The 22,389-nt window shown below is 44.2% G+C and overlaps 1 long non-coding RNA gene across 1 annotated transcript in view; it reads right to left on the bottom strand.

Moving 5' to 3' along the window:
• The window catches only part of LOC130123184 (uncharacterized), a 123,412-nt gene that overhangs the window by 60,989 nt on the left and 40,034 nt on the right, over window positions 1-22,389 (bottom strand). Inside the window, exon 2 of the long non-coding RNA XR_008811285.1 lies at window positions 9,106-9,218. This is a non-coding gene — a long non-coding RNA (uncharacterized LOC130123184). The remainder of the gene's footprint in view (window positions 1-9,105; window positions 9,219-22,389) is intronic.

Below are 22,389 nucleotides of genomic sequence, written 5' to 3'. Positions count from 1 at the left end.
CTGACATGGCTTATTGGTGTCTACTAGTGACACGGTTTACTGGTGTCTACTACTGACATGGCTTATTGGTGTCTACTACTGACATGGCTTATTGGTGTCTACTAGTGACACGGTTTACTGGTGTCTACTAGTGACACGGTTTACTGGTGTCTACTAGTGACACGGCTTATTGGTGTCTACTACTGACACGGTTTACTGGTGTCTACTAGTGACATGGCTTATTGGTGTCTACTAGTGACACGGTTTACTGGTGTCTACTAGTGACACGGTTTACTGGTGTCTACTACTGACATGGCTTATTGGTGTCTACTAGTGACACGGTTTACTGGTGTCTACTAGTGACACGGTTTACTGGTGTCTACTACTGACACGGTTTACTGGTGTCTACTAGTGACACGGTTTACTGGTGTCTACTGCTGACACGGTTTACTGGTGTCTACTAGTGACACGGTTTACTGGTGTCTACTACTGACACGGCTTATTGGTGTCTACTACTGACACGGTTTACTGGTGTCTACTACTGACACGGTTTACTGGTGTCTACTGCTGACACGGTTTACTGGTGTCTACTAGTGACACGGTTTACTGGTGTCTACTACTGACACGGTTTACTGGTGTCTACTACTGACACGGTTTACTGGTGTCTACTAGTGACACGGTTTACTGGTGTCTACTAGTGACACGGTTTACTGGTGTCTACTACTGACACGGTTTACTGGTGTCTACTAGTGACACGGCTTATTGGTGTCTACTACTGACACGGTTTATTGGGGTCTACTAGTGACACGGTTTACTGGTGTCTACTAATGACACGGTTTACTGGTGTCTACTACTGACACGGTTTACTGGTGTCTACTAGTGACACGGTTTACTGGTGTCTACTACTGACACGGTTTATTGGTGTCTACTACTGACACGGTTTACTGGTGTCTACTACTGACACGGCTTACTGGTGTCTACTGCTGACACGGCTTATTGGTGTCTACTAGTGACACGGTTTACTGGTGTCTACTGCTGACAGGGTTTACTGGTGTCTACTAGTGACACGGTTTACTGGTGTCTACTGCTGACACGGTTTACTGGTGTCTACTGCTGACACGGTTTACTGGTGTCTACTACTGACACGGTTTACTGGTGTCTACTAGTGACATGGTTTACTGGTGTCTACTGCTGACACGGCTTATTGGTGTCTACTAGTGACACGGTTTACTGGTGTCTACTGCTGAGAGGGTTTACTGGTGTCTACTACTGACACGGTTTACTGGTGTCTACTACTGACACGGTTTACTGGTGTCTACTGCTGACACGGTTTACTGGTGTCTACTAGCGACACGGTTTACTGGTGTCTACTAGTGACACGGTTTACTGGTGTCTACTGCTGACACGGTTTACTGGTGTCTACTAGCGACACGGTTTACTGGTGTCTACTACTGACACGGCTTATTGGTGTCTACTACTGACACGGTTTACTGGTGTCTACTACTGACACGGTTTACTGGTGTCTACTAGTGACACGGTTTACTGGTGTCTACTACTGACACGGTTTACTGGTGTCTACTACTGACACGGTTTACTGGTGTCTACTACTGACACGGCTTATTGGTGTCTACTACTGACACGGTTTACTGGTGTCTACTACTGACACGGTTTACTGGTGTCTACTAGTGACACGGTTTACTGGTGTCTACTAATGACACGGTTTACTGGTGTCTACTGCTGACACGGTTTACTGGTGTCTACTAGTGACACGGTTTACTGGTGTCTACTACTGACACGGTTTACTGGTGTCTACTACTGACACGGTTTACTGGTGTCTACTACTGACACGGCTTATTGGTGTCTACTACTGACACGGTTTACTGGTGTCTACTACTGACACGGTTTACTGGTGTCTACTAGTGACACGGTTTACTGGTGTCTACTACTGACACGGTTTACTGGTGTCTACTAATGACACGGTTTACTGGTGTCTACTGCTGACACGGTTTACTGGTGTCTACTAGTGACACGGTTTACTGGTGTCTACTACTGACACGGCTTATTGGTGTCTGTCTACTGCTGACACGGTTTACTGGCGTCTACTACTGACACGGTTTACTGGTGTCTACTAATGACACGGTTTACTGGTGTCTACTAATGACACGGTTTACTGGTGTCTACTAGTGACACGGCTTATTGGTGTCTACTACTGACACGGTTTACTGGTGTCTACTACTGACACGGTTTACTGGTGTCTACTAGTGACACGGTTTACTGGTGTCTACTAATGACACGGTTTACTGGTGTCTACTACTGACACGGTTTACTGGTGTCTACTAGTGACACGGCTTATTGGTGTCTACTACTGACACGGCTTATTGGTGTCTACTACTGACACGGTTTACTGGTGTCTACTACTGACACGGTTTACTGGTGTCTACTAGTGACACGGTTTACTGGTGTCTACTACTGACACGGTTTACTGGTGTCTACTAATGACACGGCTTATTGGTGTCTACTACTGACACGGTTTACTGGTGTCTACTACTGACACGGTTTACTGGTGTCTACTGCTGACACGGTTTACTGGTGTCTACTACTGACACGGTTTACTGGTGTCTACTAATGACACGGTTTACTGGTGTCTACTAATGACACGGTTTACTGGTGTCTACTAGTGACACAGTTTACTGGTGTCTACTAGTGACACGGTTTACTGGTGTCTACTACTGACATGGTTTACTGGTGTCTACTAATGACACGGTTTACTGGTGTCTACTACTGACACTGTTTACTGGTGTCTACTAATGACACGGTTTACTGGTGTCTACTACTGACACGGTTTACTGGTGTCTACTAATGACACGGTTTATTGGTGTCTCCCACTGATATGGTTTATTGTTGGTTGAGTGATGGGTTTTTTTTTTGTCGTTTGTTTATGGTTGTGTTGTTTGTTTTCTTGGTTTTTGTGCGTTGTTGTGGTGTTTAGCAATGGGTCAACGGTCCCTTTTTTGTGGTGTGTGTTTGTAAAGGGAATGTGTACTTTTATTCTTTGTGAATGCTCTGATGACAAGGTGTATTTTTTTGTAAATCTCAATAAAACTAAAAAAAAGAAGATGGCACCATGTGGCAATGGGAGGTAACTGCACTTTGTGCACATTAAGATCTACTTAATATCTAACATTAATATCCAAGATGGCAGCACAAGCTCGCGGTGTCTTTGTCCACGTCTACCTCTGTGTTTGTGTCATCGTGCGAAGAACTTTTTTTTACAAGGATTCATGTCTGTGATCGCCTATTCCGTTTCATGGCTGGGAGAGCGGGGCAGGATAAGCTAGCTGCTAGCCTGTGCAGACTGGCAGTTATCATAACACCAAGATAACACCGAGGGCGGTCTGGCAGCGGCATCGCCTAGCGTTGACTGTGCAGTGTTTTTGTGTGCGTCTGCATTTGTGTCCTCGTGTGGCGTGCGGGGGAGTTGTGTCGAAGGTGTCTGGCTGGGAGAGCTGGCGCTGGATCGGCTGCAGGAGCCTGATCCACTGCATCCTGTGGGCCCAAAGACCATGGCCCTGACCGGAGCTGTGCCTGAAGAGGAAACACCGAGGGCGGTCTGACAAGACACGGTGTGGGGCAGGCTAAACTAGTTGCCAGCCCATGCAGACCAGCAGTTCCGACAGTCACCCTGGCTGGCGTTCCTTCTCTTGGACAGTGAATTTTTTTTAATTGTGTTGCAAATCTGTGTTTTTTTTTTGTTGTTTTTTTTTTTACTTTGTTCTCTCTGGTTTTGTATGTTTTTGATGGTGCCAGGTTTTGGGGTTAAGGGTAAGTACAGGAGTAGTACCTTTCCTAGACGGCTTTTCGTGGCGTTCTAGACTGGTCTCCATACACCCCAGCATTGTGTGAAGCACAAAATACAGCCTCTCCATGATAAGTGACCGTCCGTGCATGGTGAAGAGCCACACCCTCCTCGTGGTAATCCTGTTAATGTTGTCAGGAGAAAACAGAGCAGAACACGGCGGCTCTAGAGGAGTAAACCTCCATTATATATCCTGCTCCTCCCATGGGCAGCAGCAGTCCTAGCTGCATTCATCCATAGACGGGTGTTATGGACCGGGGGACATCGTGGCTTTCATCCATAGACTGGTGTTATGGACCGGGGGGACATCGTGGCTTTCATCCATAGACTGGTGTTATGGACCGGGGGACAGCGTGGCTTTCATCCATAGACTGGTGTTATGGACTGGGGGACATCGTGGCTTTCATCCATAGACTGGTGTTATGGACCGGGGGGACATCGTGGCTTTCATCCATAGACTGGTGTTATGGACCGGGGGACAGCGTGGCTTTCATCCATAGACTGGTGTTATGGACTGGGGGACATCGTGGCTTTCATCCATAGACTGGTGTTATGGACCGGGGGGACATCGTGGCTTTCATCCATAGACTGGTGTTATGGACCGGGGGACAGCGTGGCTTTCATCCATAGACTGGTGTTATGGACTGGGGGACATCGTGGCTTTCATCCATAGACTGGTGTTATGGACCGGGGGGACATCGTGGCTTTCATCCCTAGACTGGTGTTATGGACCGGGGGACATTGTGGCTTTCATCCATAGATGGGTGTTATGGACCGGAGGACAGCGTGACTTTCATCCATAGACTGGTGTTATGGACCGGGGGACAGTGTGGCTTTCATCCATAGACTGGTGTTATGGACCGGGGGACAGCGTGGCTTTCATCCATAGACTGGTGTTATGGACCGGGGGACAGCGTGACTTTCATCCATAGACTGGTGTTATGGACCGGGGGACAGTGTGGCTTTCATCCATAGACTGGTGTTATGGACCGGGGGACAGCGTGGCTTTCATCCATAGACTGGTGTTATGGACCGGGGGACAGCGTGGCTTTCATCCATAGACTGGTGTTATGGACCGGGGGGAAAGTGTGGCTTTCATCCATAGACTGGTGTTATGGACCGGGGGACAGCGTGGCTTTCATCCATAGACTGGTGTTATGGACCAGGGGGAAAATGTGGCTTTCATCCATAGACTGGTGTTATAGACCGGGGTACAGTGTGGCTTTCATCCATAGACTGGTGTTATGGACCGGGGGACAGTGTGGCTTTCATCCATAGACTGGTGTTATGGACCGGGGGACAGTGTGGCTTTCATCCATAGGCTGGTGTTATGGACCAGGGGGAAAATGTGGCTTTCATCCATAGACTGGTGTTATGGACCGGAGGACAGCGTGACTTTCATCCATAGACTGGTGTTATGGACCGGGGGACAGTGTGGCTTTCATCCATAGACTGGTGTTATGGACCGGGGGACAGCGTGGCTTTCATCCATAGACTGGTGTTATGGACCGGGGGACAGTGTGGCTTTCATCCATAGACTGGCGTTGTGGACAGGGGACAGAGTGGCTTTGCATATGACCAACACATCTTCACAATGGAAAGGCACAACATCTCCAGTTAGCGGAGAACCACAGAACTGCATGTGGAGTAGCACCCCATGCGTTAAACAAACCCTATTGGGGCGTCCTGAGAGACGACCTCGGAGAGGCGAGATGGTGGTGGTGTTTTTGGGAGGTTTTGGCTATGTGTTTTTGTCTTTTGTGTTGCACTGCTGTGGGCTGGAAGAAACTAAATTTTGTCTCTTTTGTGTAGGCAAGTATATGAAAATGATGACAATAAACTGTTCCTGATTCCAGAAAAGAAAGCAGCAACCAAAAAGACACTTCTTCACTTCTTTGCTCCACTAACAATGTCTGTGACCTACAGACTCCGCACCACTGGTCGTGCTTACCAGAAATGCTCTTCAGGGCAATGTCACTGTTTCATCACCGCTGTTAGGAGGGTTTTCTGTTGCTCAGCCCAGCTCTGTGAGTAAGCTTGCTAAAGAAGAGGTTTCTGTTGGGAGGGTTTCTGTTGCTCCGCCCAGCTCTGTGAGTAAGCTTGCTAAAGAAGAGGTTTCTGTTGGTAGGGTTTCTGTTGCTCAGCCCAGCTCTATGAGTAAGCTTGCTAAAGAAGAGGTTTCTCTTGGGAGGGTTTCTGTTGCTCCGCCCAGCTCTGTGAGTAAGCTTGCTAAAGAAGAGGTTTCTGTTGGGAGGGTTTCTGTTGCTCAGCCCAGCTCTGTGAGTAAGCTTGCTAAAGAAGCAGTTTCTGTTGGGAGGGTTTCTGTTGCTCCGCTCACCTCTGTGAGTAAGCTTGCTAAAGAAGAGGTTTCTGTTGGTAGGGTTTCTGTTGTTCAGCCCAGCTCTATGAGTAAGCTTGCTAAAGAAGAGGTTTCTGTTGGTAGGGTTTCTGTTGCTCAGCCCAGCTCTGTGAGTAAGCTTGCTATAGAAGACGTTTCTGTTGGGAGGGTTTCTGTTGCTCAGCCCAGCTCTATGAGTAAGCTGGCTATAGAAGACGTTTCTGTTGGGAGGGTTTCTGTTGCTCCGCCCAGCTCTGTGAGTAAGCTTGCTAAAGAAGAGGTTTCTGTTGGTAGGGTTTCTGTTGCTCAGCCCAGCTCTATGAGTAAGCTTGCTAAAGAAGAGTTTTCTGTTGGAAGGGTTTCTGTTGCTCAGCCCAGCTCTGAGTAAGCTTGCTAAAGAAGCAGTTTCTGTTGCTCAGCCCAGCTCTGTGAGTAAGCTTGCTAAAGAAGCAGTTTCTGTTGCTCCGCCCAGCTCTGTGAGTAAGCTTGCTATAGAAGACGTTTCTGTTGGGAGGGTTTCTGTTGCTCCGCCCAGCTCTGTGAGTAAGCTTGCTAAAGACGAGGTTTCTGTTGGGAGGGTTTCTGTTGCTCCGCCCAGCTCTGTGAGTAAGCTTGCTAAAGAAGAGGTTTCTGTTGGGAGGGTTTCTGTTGCTCCGCCCAGCTCTGTGAGTAAGCTTGCTAAAGAAGAGGTTTCTGTTGGGAGGGTTTCTGTTGCTCCGCTCAGCTCTGTGAGTAAGCTTGCTAAAGAAGAGGTTTCTGTTGGTAGGGTTTCTGTTGTTCAGCCCAGCTCTGTGAGTAAGCTTGCTAAAGAAGAGGTTTCTGTTGGTAGGGTTTCTGTTGCTCAGCCCAGCTCTGTGAGTAAGCTTGCTATAGAAGACGTTTCTGTTGGGAGGGTTTCTGTTGCTCAGCCCAGCTCTATGAGTAAGCTGGCTATAGAAGACGTTTCTGTTGGGAGGGTTTCTGTTGCTCCGCCCAGCTCTGTGAGTAAGCTTGCTAAAGAAGAGGTTTCTGTTGGTAGGGTTTCTGTTGCTCAGCCCAGCTCTATGAGTAAGCTTGCTAAAGAAGAGTTTTCTGTTGGAAGGGTTTCTGTTGCTCAGCCCAGCTCTGAGTAAGCTTGCTAAAGAAGCAGTTTCTGTTGCTCAGCCCAGCTCTGTGAGTAAGCTTGCTAAAGAAGCAGTTTCTGTTGCTCCGCCCAGCTCTGTGAGTAAGCTTGCTATAGAAGACGTTTCTGTTGGGAGGGTTTCTGTTGCTCCGCCCAGCTCTGTGAGTAAGCTTGCTAAAGACGAGGTTTCTGTTGGGAGGGTTTCTGTTGCTCCGCCCAGCTCTGTGAGTAAGCTTGCTAAAGAAGAGGTTTCTGTTGGGAGGGTTTCTGTTGCTCCTCCCAGCTCTGTGAGTAAGCTTGCTAAAGAAGAGGTTTCTGTTGGGAGGGTTTCTGTTGCTCAGCCCAGCTCTGTGAGTAAGCTTGCTAAAGAAGCAGTTTCTGTTGCTCAGCCCAGCTCTGTGAGTAAGCTTGCTATAGAAGACGTTTCTGTTGGGAGGGTTTCTGTTGCTCCGCCCAGCTCTGTGAGTAAGCTTGCTAAAGAAGAGGTTTCTCTTGGGAGGGTTTCTGTTGCTCCGCTCAGCTCTGTGAGTAAGCTTGCTAAAGAAGAGGTTTCTGTTGGTAGGGTTTCTGTTGTTCAGCCCAGCTCTGTGAGTAAGCTTGCTAAAGAAGAGGTTTCTGTTGGTAGGGTTTCTGTTGCTCAGCCCAGCTCTGTGAGTAAGCTTGCTAAAGAAGAGGTTTCTGTTGGTAAGGTTTCTGTTGCTCAGCCCAGCTCTGTGAGTAAGCTTGCTAAAGAAGCAGTTTCTGTTGCTCAGCCCAGCTCTGTGAGTAGGCTTGCTAAAGAAGCAGTTTCTGTTGCTCCGCCCAGCTCTGTGAGTAAGCTTGCTATAGAAGACGTTTCTGTTGGGAGGGTTTCTGTTGCTCCGCCCAGCTCTGTGAGTAAGCTTGCTAAAGAAGAGGTTTCTGTTGGGAGGGTTTCTGTTGCTCCGCCCAGCTCTGTGAGTAAGCTTGCTACAGAAGAGGTTTCTTCATGAAAAGTTTCCCAAGTGCAGGTTTAAATGAACACAAGGGCCACACTTCATGGCAGGCTGAAAAACCTCCGCCGGAGCGCTGGCCCCGCCGTTCACCATGTTTCCATTGACACAAAACAAACCCATACTGCACGCTGCATGCAGATGCCCCTCTAAGCTGGTTTGACTCCCAATAAACACTGAATAAGAAGAAGAACCCCCGTGTCTGGGAGAGTAACTTTGGGTGATGCTGGACAGTATTAACCATGAGTTTTTTCAAAGTGCGGTAATCAAACACGATTTTAATGATAATTAAAATCTGAAACAGTAATATTAACCATGGGGAAATTTACCATGGTCTACCGTGAAACCCGTCACCGTTTCATCTCTACATGAGAGCGGTCCGTTATTGCACTGCTGCAGCTGCCTGCCTCAGTTTACCTGGGAACCGACTGTACTAGTGAAAAACAAAGAGATGGGTACGGATGCCTCTCTCACATTTTCTTTTTGCACTATTTTCAAAAGGGCAGGTGATCAGCTATTCATGATTTTTATCACAGAAGTGGGTCTACGCAGCAACACATCTGGATGTGTTTACCATTTGTTTCCAGCAGTGGTATATGGGTATTTTAGAAGCGGCGGCATGCCACTGTTAAGTGAATGTAGGAGAAAAAAAAAAGACAGGCGAACACTCCCACCCCATCTGATCCTGCGTAAAATTTCTACGAAATGGATTTTGAAAGGATGCTCACTTGCCTTCCACGTACCCAGCCTCCTACCCCAACCCCCAAATGGAATCAGAATCAGAATCGGAGGGAAAACAAACGAAACACTAGGGTCTATTGTACACTTGTGTCAGGGTTGTGTGTACGCTGTGTCTTACCTGGCTGGTGGCTCCATGGTAGAATGGTGTGTGTGGTGGTGCACAGCTGATGCCTGTGCTCAGAATCCTCCATGGGCAATGTGGATCAGAGCCAGCATCACACAGCAACACACCTGTAATCATGACAACCAGAACACAATATAGATGCTGTTACTGTGACAATCAGAACACAGCAGATATTATAACCATGACAACCAGGACACAGTATAGATGCCATTACTGTGACAATCAGAACACAGCAGATGCTGTAACCATGACAACCAGAACACAATATATACTGTAACCATGATAACCAGAACACAGTATAGATGCTGTTACTGTGACAATCAGAACACAGCAGATACTGTAACCATGATAATCAGAACGCAGTATAGATGGTGTTACCATGACAACCAGAACACAGTATACATGCTGTAACCATGACAATCAAAACAAAGTAAGGCAACCAGAACACTATATAGACAGTCCTGCCAAAGTTTCATAATGAACCGCAAATATATTTACACTTCTCATAATAACTAAATACCTCTAATGTGTTTTGCACTGTTGCAAAGCAAAGCATCTCTCACTTCTAGTCGGTCAGCCCCACCCACTGTACGCGTGCATGCTCGCACACACATGCACACTGGAAGATTCCTGGCTTCATCCCAGACACCAAGGCATTTTGAGGACACAACATCTTTTGAGGTAAGTAACGTTAACTAATGTTACAGTATCCACTAAGTTATCCACTATTCCGAACACTGATGATTGCTTATGGCATGAAACAGGCTTGTACTGTCTCATAAAAAATATACTTGAATCACTGGCTTAAATTCTAAGCAGCTGATGAGTGTGAAACGCACGAAACAGGCTTATACTACAATGCATTAAAACTTTTTTTTCCTGTATCCCTGTTATAATTATACACACATATACACACACATATATATATGTAGATATAGATATATACACACACACACACACACATACACACACACACACACACACACACATACACTACCGTTCAAAAGTTTGGGATCACCCAAACAATTTTGTGTTTTCCATGAAAAGTCACACTTATTCACCACCATATGTTGTGAAATGAATAGAAAATAGAGTCAAGACATTGACAAGGTTAGAAATAATGATTTGTATTTGAAATAAGATTTTTTTTACATCAAACTTTGCTTTCGTCAAAGAATCCTCCATTTGCAGCAATTACAGCATTGTAGACCTTTGGCATTCTAGCTGTTAATTTGTTGAGGTAATCTGGAGAAATTGCACCCCACGCTTCCAGAAGCAGCTCCCACAAGTTGGATTGGTTGGATGGGCACTTCTTTGAGCAGATTGAGTTTCTGGAGCATCACATTTGTGGGGTCAATTAAACGCTCAAAATGGCCAGAAAAAGAGAACTTTCATCTGAAACTCGGCAGTCTATTCTTGTTCTTAGAAATGAAGGCTATTCCATGCGAGAAATTGCTAAGAAATTGAAGATTTCCTACACCGGTGTGTACTACTCCCTTCAGAGGACAGCACAAACAGGCTCTAACCAGAGTAGAAAAAGAAGTGGGAGGCCGCGTTGCACAACTGAGCAAGAAGATAAGTACATTAGAGTCTCTAGTTTGAGAAACAGACGCCTCACAGGTCCCCAACTGGCATCTTCATTAAATAGTACCTGTTAGAGCCTGTTTGTGCTGTCCTCTGAAGGGAGTAGTACACACCGGTGTAGGAAATCTTCAATTTCTTAGCAATTTCTCGCATGGAATAGCCTTCATTTCTAAGAACAAGAATAGACTGTCGAGTTTCAGATGAAAGTTCTCTTTTTCTGGCCATTTTGAGCGTTTAATTGACCCCACAAATGTGATGCTCCAGAAACTCAATCTGCTCAAAGAAGTGCCCATCCAACCAATCCAACTTGTGGGAGCTGCTTCTGGAAGCGTGGGGTGCAATTTCTCCAGATTACCTCAACAAATTAACAGCTAGAATGCCAAAGGTCTGCAATGCTGTAATTGCTGCAAATGGAGGATTCTTTGACGAAAGCAAAGTTTGATGTAAAAAAAATCTTATTTCAAATACAAATCATTATTTCTAACCTTGTCAATGTCTTGACTCTATTTTCTATTCATTTCACAACATATGGTGGTGAATAAGTGTGACTTTTCATGGAAAACACAAAATTGTTTGGGTGATCCCAAACTTTTGAACGGTAGTGTATATATATAACAATACAGATGTAGGAAAAAAACTTTTAATACATAGCACTACAAGCCTGTTTTGTGTGTTGTGCACTCATCAGCTGCTAATGTGATTCAACAAAGAAAACACACAGGACACATTGCCCCACATCACACCCCTAATTTCGGTGGACAGCAACCAATCAGAGGAGTAAACATTTAAACTATAACAACCAATGGGGTAGGTAGTTACAATGCACGGCAACCTATGGTGGGGTAGAAAACATTACAACCGATGGGGTAAGGATATATAACAAGGTAGTTTATGTAAATCATATAGTGGGGTGATGTTGGGGCACAGTTGGAAGGGCAGGCAGTTAAAATATATTAGAAAAAAAAAACAACATCTAATAAATGTCACATGTGTATCATCTAATGGGGGGGGGGCTGTCCACCAAAATCAGGGGTGTGATGCAGGGATATGTGTACTGTGTGTTTTCTTTGTTGAATCATATCAGCAGCTGATTGAGTGCGCCACACATGAAACAGGCTTGTACTGCTATGTAGTAAAAGTTTTTTTTTCCTGCATCTGTGTGTGTGTGTATATACATATATATACACATATATACATACATATATATATATATATATATATATATATATATATATATAAAACAAAAACTCAACGGTAGGGAACATGCTCGACAAATAAGGAGCAAAATAAACCAGTGAGTCAAGTAAATTCTTTGAGACAGTACAAACCTGTTTCATGCCATAAGCAATCATCAGCTGTCAGAGCTAAATGGCAAAGAACATAACTTAATATATATAACTGTCTCGCCGTGCATATCATGTGCACAACATGCAGTGGGGGAGGGGGAGGTGTCTACATTCCAATACACTGTATAGCTGCTTGCAGCTTCATTTTTGTTTGTTTTGCTTTTGTATTCTGACCTTTCCCACTACCTATTTTGTACTTGATGGTCTTTTAATGTCAACACCCCCCTTCTTGTTTCCTGTTTATCTCTGCTCTGGGGATGGGAGGGAGGGGATGCATATGCATGATTGTTTGTTTGTGTCATGTTAAAAAATGCAAAACCCAATAAACAGATTTTTTTAAAAAACAACTGAACAGACAGGAGGCAGCTGGTGAGGCTGGGGAAAAATCACATCCAGCACCCAGACAATCAGCCTGGTGCCCCCCAGGGATGTGTGCTCTCCCCTCTACTCTTCTCCCTCTACACAAATGACTGCTCCTCAGGTGACCCGTCCGTTAAACTCGTGAAGTTTGTGGATGACACAACCATCATGGGCCTTATCCGGGATGGTGAGGAGTCTGCATATAGATGGAAGGTTGATCAGCTGGTTCTCTGGTGTGATCATAACAACCTGGAGCTGAACACGCTCAAAACAGTGGAGATGACAGTGGACTTCAGAAAGACCTCGCCCAACACTGCCCCTGCAAACTCAACACCACAGTGTCTGTGGTGAAAGCCTACAGATTTCTGGGTCCCACAATCTCCCAGAACCTAAGGTGGGCATCCAACATAGACACTATAATCAAAAAAGCCCAGCAGAGGATGTACTTTCTCCACCAGCTTAAGAAATTCAACCTGCCTCAGGAACTGTTGATTCAGTTCTACACTGCAATGATCCAGTCTGTCCTCTGCACATCCATCACTGTCTGGTCTGGATCGGCCACCAAACAGGACAGGGACAGACCACAACGGACAGGTAGGTCTGCAGAGAAATTCATTGGTGATGACCTGCCGTCCATTCAGGACTTATACACCTCCAGACTCAGGAAACGGGCAGATAGCATCACTGCAGACCCATCACACCCTGTTCCAACTCCTCCCCTCTGGTAGGCGCTACAGAGCACTGTACCCCAAAACAACCAGATATAAACAGTATCTTTCTGCAGGCTGTCATTCAAATGAGCACTTAACACTGTCAAATAAATCCAACCATGTTGTATATACTGTACTGTACATGTTGTATATACTGTACTGTACATTTTGTATACACTGCACTGTACATACTGCACTGTATATACTGTACTTACATGTTGTATATACTGCACTGTATATACTGTACTGTACATGTTGTATATACTGTACTGTACATACCGCACTGTATATACTGTACTTACCTGTTGTATACACTGTAAATACTGCACTGTATATACTGTACTGTACATGTTGTATATACTTTACTGTACATACAGCACTGTATATACTGTACTGTACATGTTGTATACACTGTACTGTGCATACTGTACTGTACACACTGTACTGTACATTGTATGTATACTGGTACACTCTGTCATGTCCATCCACCTCAGGCAAGTATGTAAGTAACCTGCTAACATGTATTTCAGCATTTCTGATATATTCTCTGCACCACTGTACTTTATCACCTCTAATTTCACCTGTATAGTCAGTCTTTGTTTACATGTGAAGATTGTTGTGTTGTAGTGTTGTTATTCTATGTTAAGTACACTGAGAGAGCCACAAAAGCAGAGTCAAAGTCCAAGTAGTGCAAACCTACATGGCCAATAAATGTGATTCTGATTCTGAGATAAACACTCGGATGCGGCGTTTGGCAGAAACGCTTTGAGCACCATAGAAAGTCTCCAGCAAAAGATAAGCGTACTGCTACAAGGAGAATGGTAACTTAGCACAATACTAGAAATGCAATGTTATTACCAAATTGTTGCACTAGATCAACATTACAATAATGTCATCGTTTCATATGGCTGAATTTTGAAATGTTAATGACATGGTTTAAAATATGACTATTACCAAACAACTAGCAGCAGCTAGCAAAAATCTAATGTAGTTAATGCTACTAATTAGTCACAAAGGAAATATGTTACATGCAGAACCTTTTCCTTTGACTGTTGGTTGAGTAAAAGAAATACAAAACTTACACAATGACTCCCACTCGCTGTCGCAGTCCCATGATGGTCGGCAAAGAATCAGACTTCAAAACTAATTTCTTGTGCAAAGCCAGTGACTTTTGCACTTTGTTATGGAAACACTCATCAAAATGAGTACTGCAGATATGCAGTCCCCCCATGTTTGTGCGTATGTGAGCCCGACTTCTGTAAATAAACTCCAACCATTTGAGGAGTATAGTGGGGTTTTTGGTAGATACTGGAGGAAGCTCCAGGATCCGGTTTACATCCAAAAACTGCACACTCTGCCATGTTTTCTGAAAAACGTCTTCCATTCATCCATCCATTATCCAAACCACTTAATCCTGCTCTCAGGGTCGTGGGGATGCTGGAGCCTATACCAGCAATCATTGGACAGCAGGCAGGGAGACACCCTGGACAGGCCGCCAGGCCATCACAGGGCCAACATACTACATTCACAGCTAGGGACAATTTTATACGGCCGATTCACCTGACCTAAATGTTTTTGGACTGTGGGAGGAAACCAGAACACCCGGAGGAAACTCACGCAGACACGGGGAGAACATGCAAACTCCACACACAGGACAACCCAGGACGACCCCCAAGGTTGGACCACCCCAGGGCTTGAACCCAGGACCTTCTTGTTGTGAGGCGACCGCACTAACCACTACGCCGCCCCTGAAAAACTTCCAATATGCTAGTGCAAACTCATTCTCTGTACTGAATAGTCCGCTCTGCCAAGGAGGTTTCAGGTTTCTTTGTCCGCCCAACATTTGCATATTAGACAGTGATTGACTTTTGGATTTGTGAAGTACCAAGTCTAGTTTGAGCAGGGTACTTTTGAATCTCAAATTTTAAAGAATTGCAGAAAGCTCCTCCTCCAGAATCAGAATCAACTTTATTGGCCAAGTGTGCGTATGCACGTGAGGAATATGACTCCGGTACACAGCAGCTTGTAGCACTTGCAGTCATCACTCACACAAAAACGTAAAAAAAACAGCAGAAATAAATGGAACAACAACAGGACACTGGAGGTCATCATGTATGCACAACAGGTATGTCACTACTATACAGAGTTGTGTTATGGTTGAGTAATCAACAACCTATGCCCATATTTGAGGAATGTGAAATAACCACTCTAATGACAAATTTTGCACAGATACAAGTCAGTGTATTGAAGGCCAGACAATTTAGGGGACACAAACATAAGAAAAAATATTTTTTAGTGGAGGGATACTTAAAGGATTCAGCCTCGAGTTTGGATGAGTACACTGAATCAGTCACTGGCTATGTTAGATTCTGTGTGGTAACTGCATCCCAGTACGGACTATTCACTCCGATCCCAACCAGAAGCCCTGGATTAACAATGACATTCGCCTGAGGTTGAGGGATTGTACCGCTGCTTTTAAATCCGGGAACAAGCAGTGCTACATAAATCCAGGTATGACTTAAGGAGAGCCATCACAGCTGCTAAAAGACAATATAGGGAGAAACTGTAAAATGGCTACAGTGACTGTGACTTGCAGCCCATGTGGCGGGGGCTGCAGTTGAATACAGACTTATAAATCTAAACCCAGTGTGCCTATAAACGCCTCTGCCTCTCTCCTGGATGAGCTTAACAACTTTTATGCCTGCTTTGAAGCTCACAACTTGGATGCAGTGACAACAGCACAGTGCCCACCTGATGAAGTCGATCTAAAGGTGACAGAGGCTGATGTGGGTAAAACTTCTAAAAGGGTTAAGGCTCGTAAAGCTGCTGGCCCAGACGACATCCCCTCTCACGTCCTCAAGACATGTTACACTCAGCCATCTCAGGCTTTTACAGATATTTTTAACCTGTTCCTGTCATCATGTGTAGTTCCATTGTGTTGAAAGAAAACTTCAATAGTGCCTGTAACTAAGAAAACACCTGTCTCTAGCCTTAATGATTACTGACCTGTTGCTTTGACCTCTGTTATTATGATAAGGATTGGTAATATCATATATACAATGTAACATTCCTGCTACCCTTGAGCCATTAGTTTGCCTACTGTTCCAACAGATTTGAAAATGATGTTGTATCACTTGCTCTGCATACGGCTCAATAAACAACATTCGACATAGGCATTTTTTTTCTTTTCATACTGCTTTCTGCAACAGCATCAAAAGGTAAATCCACATTCACCAGAACACATTCATCTGAAAAGTCAACTTAACAAATTTGTCTAAACACATTCATTAGAACACATTCACCAGAACACATTCATCTGAACAGTAAACTTAGCAAATTTATCTAAAAACATTCACTAGAACACATTCACTACAACACATTCATCTGAACACATTCATCTGAACAGTCAACTTAACACATTTGTTTAAACACATTCACCAGAACACATTCATCTGAACAGTCAACTTAACAAATTTATCTAAACACATTCACTAGAACATATTCATCTGAACACATTCACCAGAACACATTCATCTGAACAGTAAACTTAACAAATGTGTCTAAACACATTCACTAGAACACATTCATCTGAACAGTCAATTTAACAAATTCGTCTAAACACATTCATCTGAGAACACATTCATCTGAACACATTCATCTGAACAGTCAACTTAATAAATTTGTTTAAACACATTCATCTGAGAACACATTCACCAGAACACCTTCATCTGAACAGTCAACTTAATAAATTTGTCTAAACACATTCACCAGAACACATTCATCTGAACACTCAACAAATTTGTCTCAACACATTTTTTGAGCATATTCATCTGAACACATTCACTAGAACAAATTTATCTGAACAGTTAACTTAACAATTTGTCTCAACACATTCATCTAAACACATTCACCAGAACACATTCGCAAGAACACATTCATTGAACAGTGCCTGTCTACCTTCTCTATCCTCTTTAATAACTGATATCATACATTCCTCCCTTACCTCTGGTCTTGTTCCCTCATCTCTCAAAACAGCTGCAATAACTCCAATACTCAAGAAACCTGGTGCACACCCCAACAATTTGAATAATTTTCACCGAATCTCAAATTTAACATTTCTTTCTAAAACACTTGAAAGAACAGTCACATCTCAGGTACATGCTCACTTGATGAACAACAATCTGTTTGAACAATTCCAGTCTGGTTTTCGCTCCATGAACAGTATGGACACAGCCTTGGTGAAAATCACTAATGATCTTTTGATGTCAGATGACTCTGGGCTCTTAACCATACTTGTCCACCTTGATCTGAGTGCAGCCTTTGATACCATCTCACAAAACATCCTCCTAGAGAGATTAGCTTCCATTGGAATAACTGGTACCCCCCTTGACTGGTTTAAATCATATCTCTCTGGCCACACTCAGTTTGTCCAACTTAAAAATGTGAGATCTCACTCCTTTCCTGTTACTACCGGTGTTCCCCAGGGCTCTGTATTGGGACCCCTCCTATTTATTATTTACCTTTTACCTCTTGGCCAAATTTTCAGGAAATTTGGAATTCAATTTCACTGCTACGCAGATGACACCCAGCTTTATATATCCACCAAACCTACCTCCACTCTTCCGCCCACTTCCCCTTCTAACTGCTTACTAGAAATTAAATCCTGGTTTTCATACCACTTCCTCAAACTTACTAGTGATAAAACTGAGGTCTTCCTGGTTGGCACTAAATTTACTTTGGCCAAAACTGATAGTTTTTCTCTTACTACTGACAATTCTATAGTTTGCCTCAGGTTAAAAGTCTGGGTGTCATCCTGGACAGCACATTATCTTTTGAAGCCCACATCAACAATGTTACTCGGTCTGCATACTTCCACCTACGCAATATTAATCATCTTCAGCCGTCACTTACACCTAAAAGCACAGCCATACTCACTCACACCCTGGTTACAGCCCATATTGACTACTGTAATTCTATTCTCTTTGGTCTTCCCCTCAAGTGTCTTCATAAGCTTCAATTGGTCCAGAATTCAGCTGCCCATATCATTACCAGAACGCCTCCCATAGATCATATCACTCCTGTTCTTCAGCAACTCCATGGCTCCCTGTTAAATACCATATTGACTTCAAGATCCTGCTCCTCACCTTTAAGGCCCTTAATAACTTAGCTCCTTCATACCTTTCCAAACTCCTTCATATCCACACACCCTCCCGCACTCTCAGATCCTCTTCTGCTCTCCAACTTATTACACCATCGGCCCACTTGACTACCATGGGGACTAGAGCCTTCATTCATTCTGCCTCCCATCTATGGAACTCTCTACCACAAGAAATTCGCAACACTGACTCTCTTTCAACCTTCAAATTCCATCTTAAAACGTACATTTTCAAACTGGCAAATTCAGTCTGATCCACACTTTATTGAGTTTTGTGCAGATGATGATTTTATACTTATCCGTTGTGTTAACTTTTTATTGTCTACCCTGCTTTGTTTTGATTTTTTGCTGTCTGATACAGTGCTGCTTGTTTTTTACTGTGTTCTGTAAGGTGTCCTTGAGTACTCTGAAAGGCGCCCAAAAATAAAATGTATTATGATTATTATTATTATTTCTAACACCCTCCCTGGTGAACTTGATGTGGTTGTCCACAGAGTTAATGTGGTCGGTGAAATGTGCTACATCCTGAGATTTAATTTTAACCCAGGCGTCGTCCACAAATCTGAACCAATGGCTATGTGGTGTCCCTGGATAGGACATCAGAGCCTCTTTTCCACTTCCTCCATATACAAGTTGGCCACTACAGGTGAGAGTGAGAATCCATAGCAAACCCACGCATCTGCTTATAATACTGCTCCCTGTATGTGAAGTACGTAGACACGAGTACAATCACTACACTCTCCATACAATGAGGCTCAACAGCACACAATAGCATGACAAGACACTGCCAGCTGATTTCAGCTTCCGCCTTTGTGAGCAGCGGCTTCATGAGATCGACAACTTTTATTTTAATTTTACTAGTTCTTCATATTCTGCCTTAACCTCCTCATTTTGTTCTGATTTAGCTATTTTCTGTGTTTAGTTCACTTATCGCTGGATTCTCTAGTTTCTTTCTTATACGAATCTTGTGTTTAGCAGGTAGCTTCTTGTTGCCAGTTTGTTACTAGCTTTGAGCTTAGCCTAGCTTACCAGTTAGTTATATAACATTCGCAGTCAAAGCAGCCTCGTTAAAACGATGGTTTGTGGTGACTGCTCCGTAGTTACAGGCAGGCTGTCTCTACTAGAGAGACGTGTACGTCAGTTACAGCAGCTGCCTTCGGCTAGGATTACGTTAGATGTGACGGGCACTGCAGATAGCCTTAGCCCCGGGCCTGAACAGCAGGCCTGCTATTGTTAGCACTAGCTCAGTAGCCCCGGGCCTGACAGCAGACCTGCTATTGTTAGCACTAGCTCAGTAGCTCCGGGCCTGACAGCAGGCCTGCTATTGTTAGCACTAGCTCAGTAGCCCCGGGCCTGACAGCAGACCTGCTATTTTTAGCACTAGCTCAGTAGCCCCGGGCCTGACAGCAGACCTGCTATTGTTAGCACTAGCTCAGTAGCCCCGGGCCTGACAGCAGACCTGCTATTGTTAGCACTAGCTCAGTAGCCCCGGGCCTGACAGCAGGCCTGCTATTGTTAGCACTAGCTCAGCTTTGTCGGCAGTTGTTTGGAGTTTGTCTCTGTTTACCGGCGTGGGAAGGCTCAAAAGAGCAAGCCATCGGTCGTGTGGCCTGGTCTGCAGTCACCTCTCCCGACTGCAAACCGGTTTTCTCCACTCACCAGCCCTGTTGGTAGTCCTACCAGCCAGCGTGCTTCTCCCACTTCTGCCGACAGAGTAAACCAACGCACGCTAGTGATAGGAGACTCCATTACCCGCAATGTTAGATTAGCTTCGCCAGCCTTGGTTCACTGTTTACCCGGGGCCAGAGTCTCCGACATAGAGGCTAATCTTAGGGTGCTGGCATCACGGAGGGAGAGTCAGGGAACACAGGCACATAGCACCACTACTTTCAGCAACATTGTTATTCATGTCGGCACCAATAATGCTAGGATGAAGCAATCAGAGATCACAAAAGCCAGCCTAGTCAGAATGCTTGAGTTTGCTAGAAAGATGTGTCGGCATCAATTAATTGTCTCTGGTCCCTTACCTGTGAGGGGTACTGATGAGATGTAAAGTAGGCTCACCTCAATGAACCGCTGGCTGGCTCATTACTGTAATGAGCAGGGATTCGGCTTCGTTGATAACTGGCCTTCTTTCTGGGGCCGCCCTTACCTGCTGAAAGCGGACGGCATTCACCCTACTGGGGACGGCGCCGCTCTTTTGTCTAGCAATATAGATAGCTGTTTACGTTTAGTTTGACACTAGGGACTTATCATTCAGCAGGTTGCAGGTGATTAGAGAGCCTGCTAGGTTTAAATCTAGTGCGCATGTAGAGTCAAGTAGTTTAATTAATATCATTTGTCAGGGAATTTATCATAGTGTAGATTATCAGACTGACAGCTTGGTCTATAACATTGAGACTGTCTCCATCCCCTGCTGTATTGCTCCCAAGCTCTCCTCTCCTAAATGTGTGAATCACAATAATCTAGTAATTATTCCTACCACTGGTAGTGGTGAAATGTGCGACAAAGTACCTAATAATCTACAAAACCAAACAGCTAATATTATCAAGATTGTGAACACATATCGTCCAAAGCGTTGGTGGCCAAAACTCTCAACAAGGTGTCTAATTCCAATTAATCTTTCACCTATTGGTAGCTCTAAAGCTCTGCCTACTACTGATCACTTCCACAAGATGCTTAAATTTGGTTTCATAAATATCAGATCACTGTCTACCAAAGCCTTACTAATAAATGATCTGATTCTTGAACATAGTTTTGATATGACTGGGTTATGTGAAACATGGCTGAAACCAAATATTGTCCTTCCCTTAAATGAAGCTTCCCCACCTGACTATACTTATGCCCATGTAGCTCGGGCAAAAAAACAAGGTGGGGGTGTTGCCTTAATATATAAATCTATTTTCAATCTGACTTCTAGACTTGAATCTAAATTCCAGTCTTTTGAGTCTCTTATTCTTGGTCCACCTCCCTGAGCCATGAATAGACTTGGCTCAGTCCAAATTGTGATACTCTATCGGCCTCCTGGCTGTTACTCGCTATTTCTTGAAGAATTTGGAAAATTTGTCTCAGGCCTTGTTACTCACTCTGATGAGATTCTAATTCTGGGTGATTTCAATATTCATCTGAATAAGGCTGCTGATCCTCTAAGTAAAGCCTTTCTGGCACTAGTTGATACTTTTGGGTTCACTGTTTGTTCAAGAGTCGACTCATTGCAGTGGTAACACCCTTGATTTGGTTTTATCTAAAGGAATAGCCGTTTCTGATCTGAATGTCTTACCAACCACATCTGCTGTGTCTGATCATTTTCTCATCAAATGTGAAGCATTATTGGCCTGTCCAGTTAATGTCAGCACAGATGTAATTGCCACTCGCCATATCGGTCCCTCCACTGTAGCTGCATTTGGCCAGCAGCTGCCTGAAGTCTTGGCTCCTTTAACTGTGGTAAATGACTCTGTTGAAAATTTCACTAGTGACTTAAATGTGGCCCTCTCTAGTCTCCTCGATTCAGTTGCACCTCTCACTACCAGAGCTAGGCGACCAAAGAGGCCTACACCCTGGTTTAATGATGAGACGTGCTCTTAAGCGGACCTGCAGGAGACTGGAACGTAAATGGCAAAAATCCAAATTGGAAGCTTTCTACCTATCGTGGCACGAGTATTTATTGAAATACAAGCGTGCTTTATCTACTGCAAAAACATCGTATCTCTCTCACTTAATCAATATTAATAAACATAACCCCAGATTTCTCTTTGACACTGTATCTAAACTTACTAAAAAGCAGTCGTCTATTAGCTGCTCACCATTCACAGCCCATGAATTTCTAGATTTTTTCTGCAATAAGGTTGATGAGATCTTAAACAAAATTAGATCTTCAGCTCCATCTACTCCTGCAGATCCTGTCATACTAAATTCATATCTACACAATGAGTCACTGACAGTTCCAGTTATTACAGCTTTTGAGACTATCTCTCTTGATACTTTGACTAAGTTCATGTCAGCTTCTAAACCAACTGCTTGCCTACTTGATCCCTTACCAGCAAAACTTTTTAAAGACCTCTGGCCTTTTCTTGGACCTACAATGCTAGACATCGTTAATTTATCTCTCACTACTGTCATTGTT

This window comes from Lampris incognitus, chromosome 13 (assembly GCF_029633865.1).
Source record: "Lampris incognitus isolate fLamInc1 chromosome 13, fLamInc1.hap2, whole genome shotgun sequence".
NCBI classification, from domain to species: Eukaryota; Metazoa; Chordata; class Actinopteri; order Lampriformes; family Lampridae; genus Lampris; species Lampris incognitus.
Note: the sequence above shows the minus strand (reverse complement) of the source record. Positions and strands in the feature narration are given on the sequence as shown.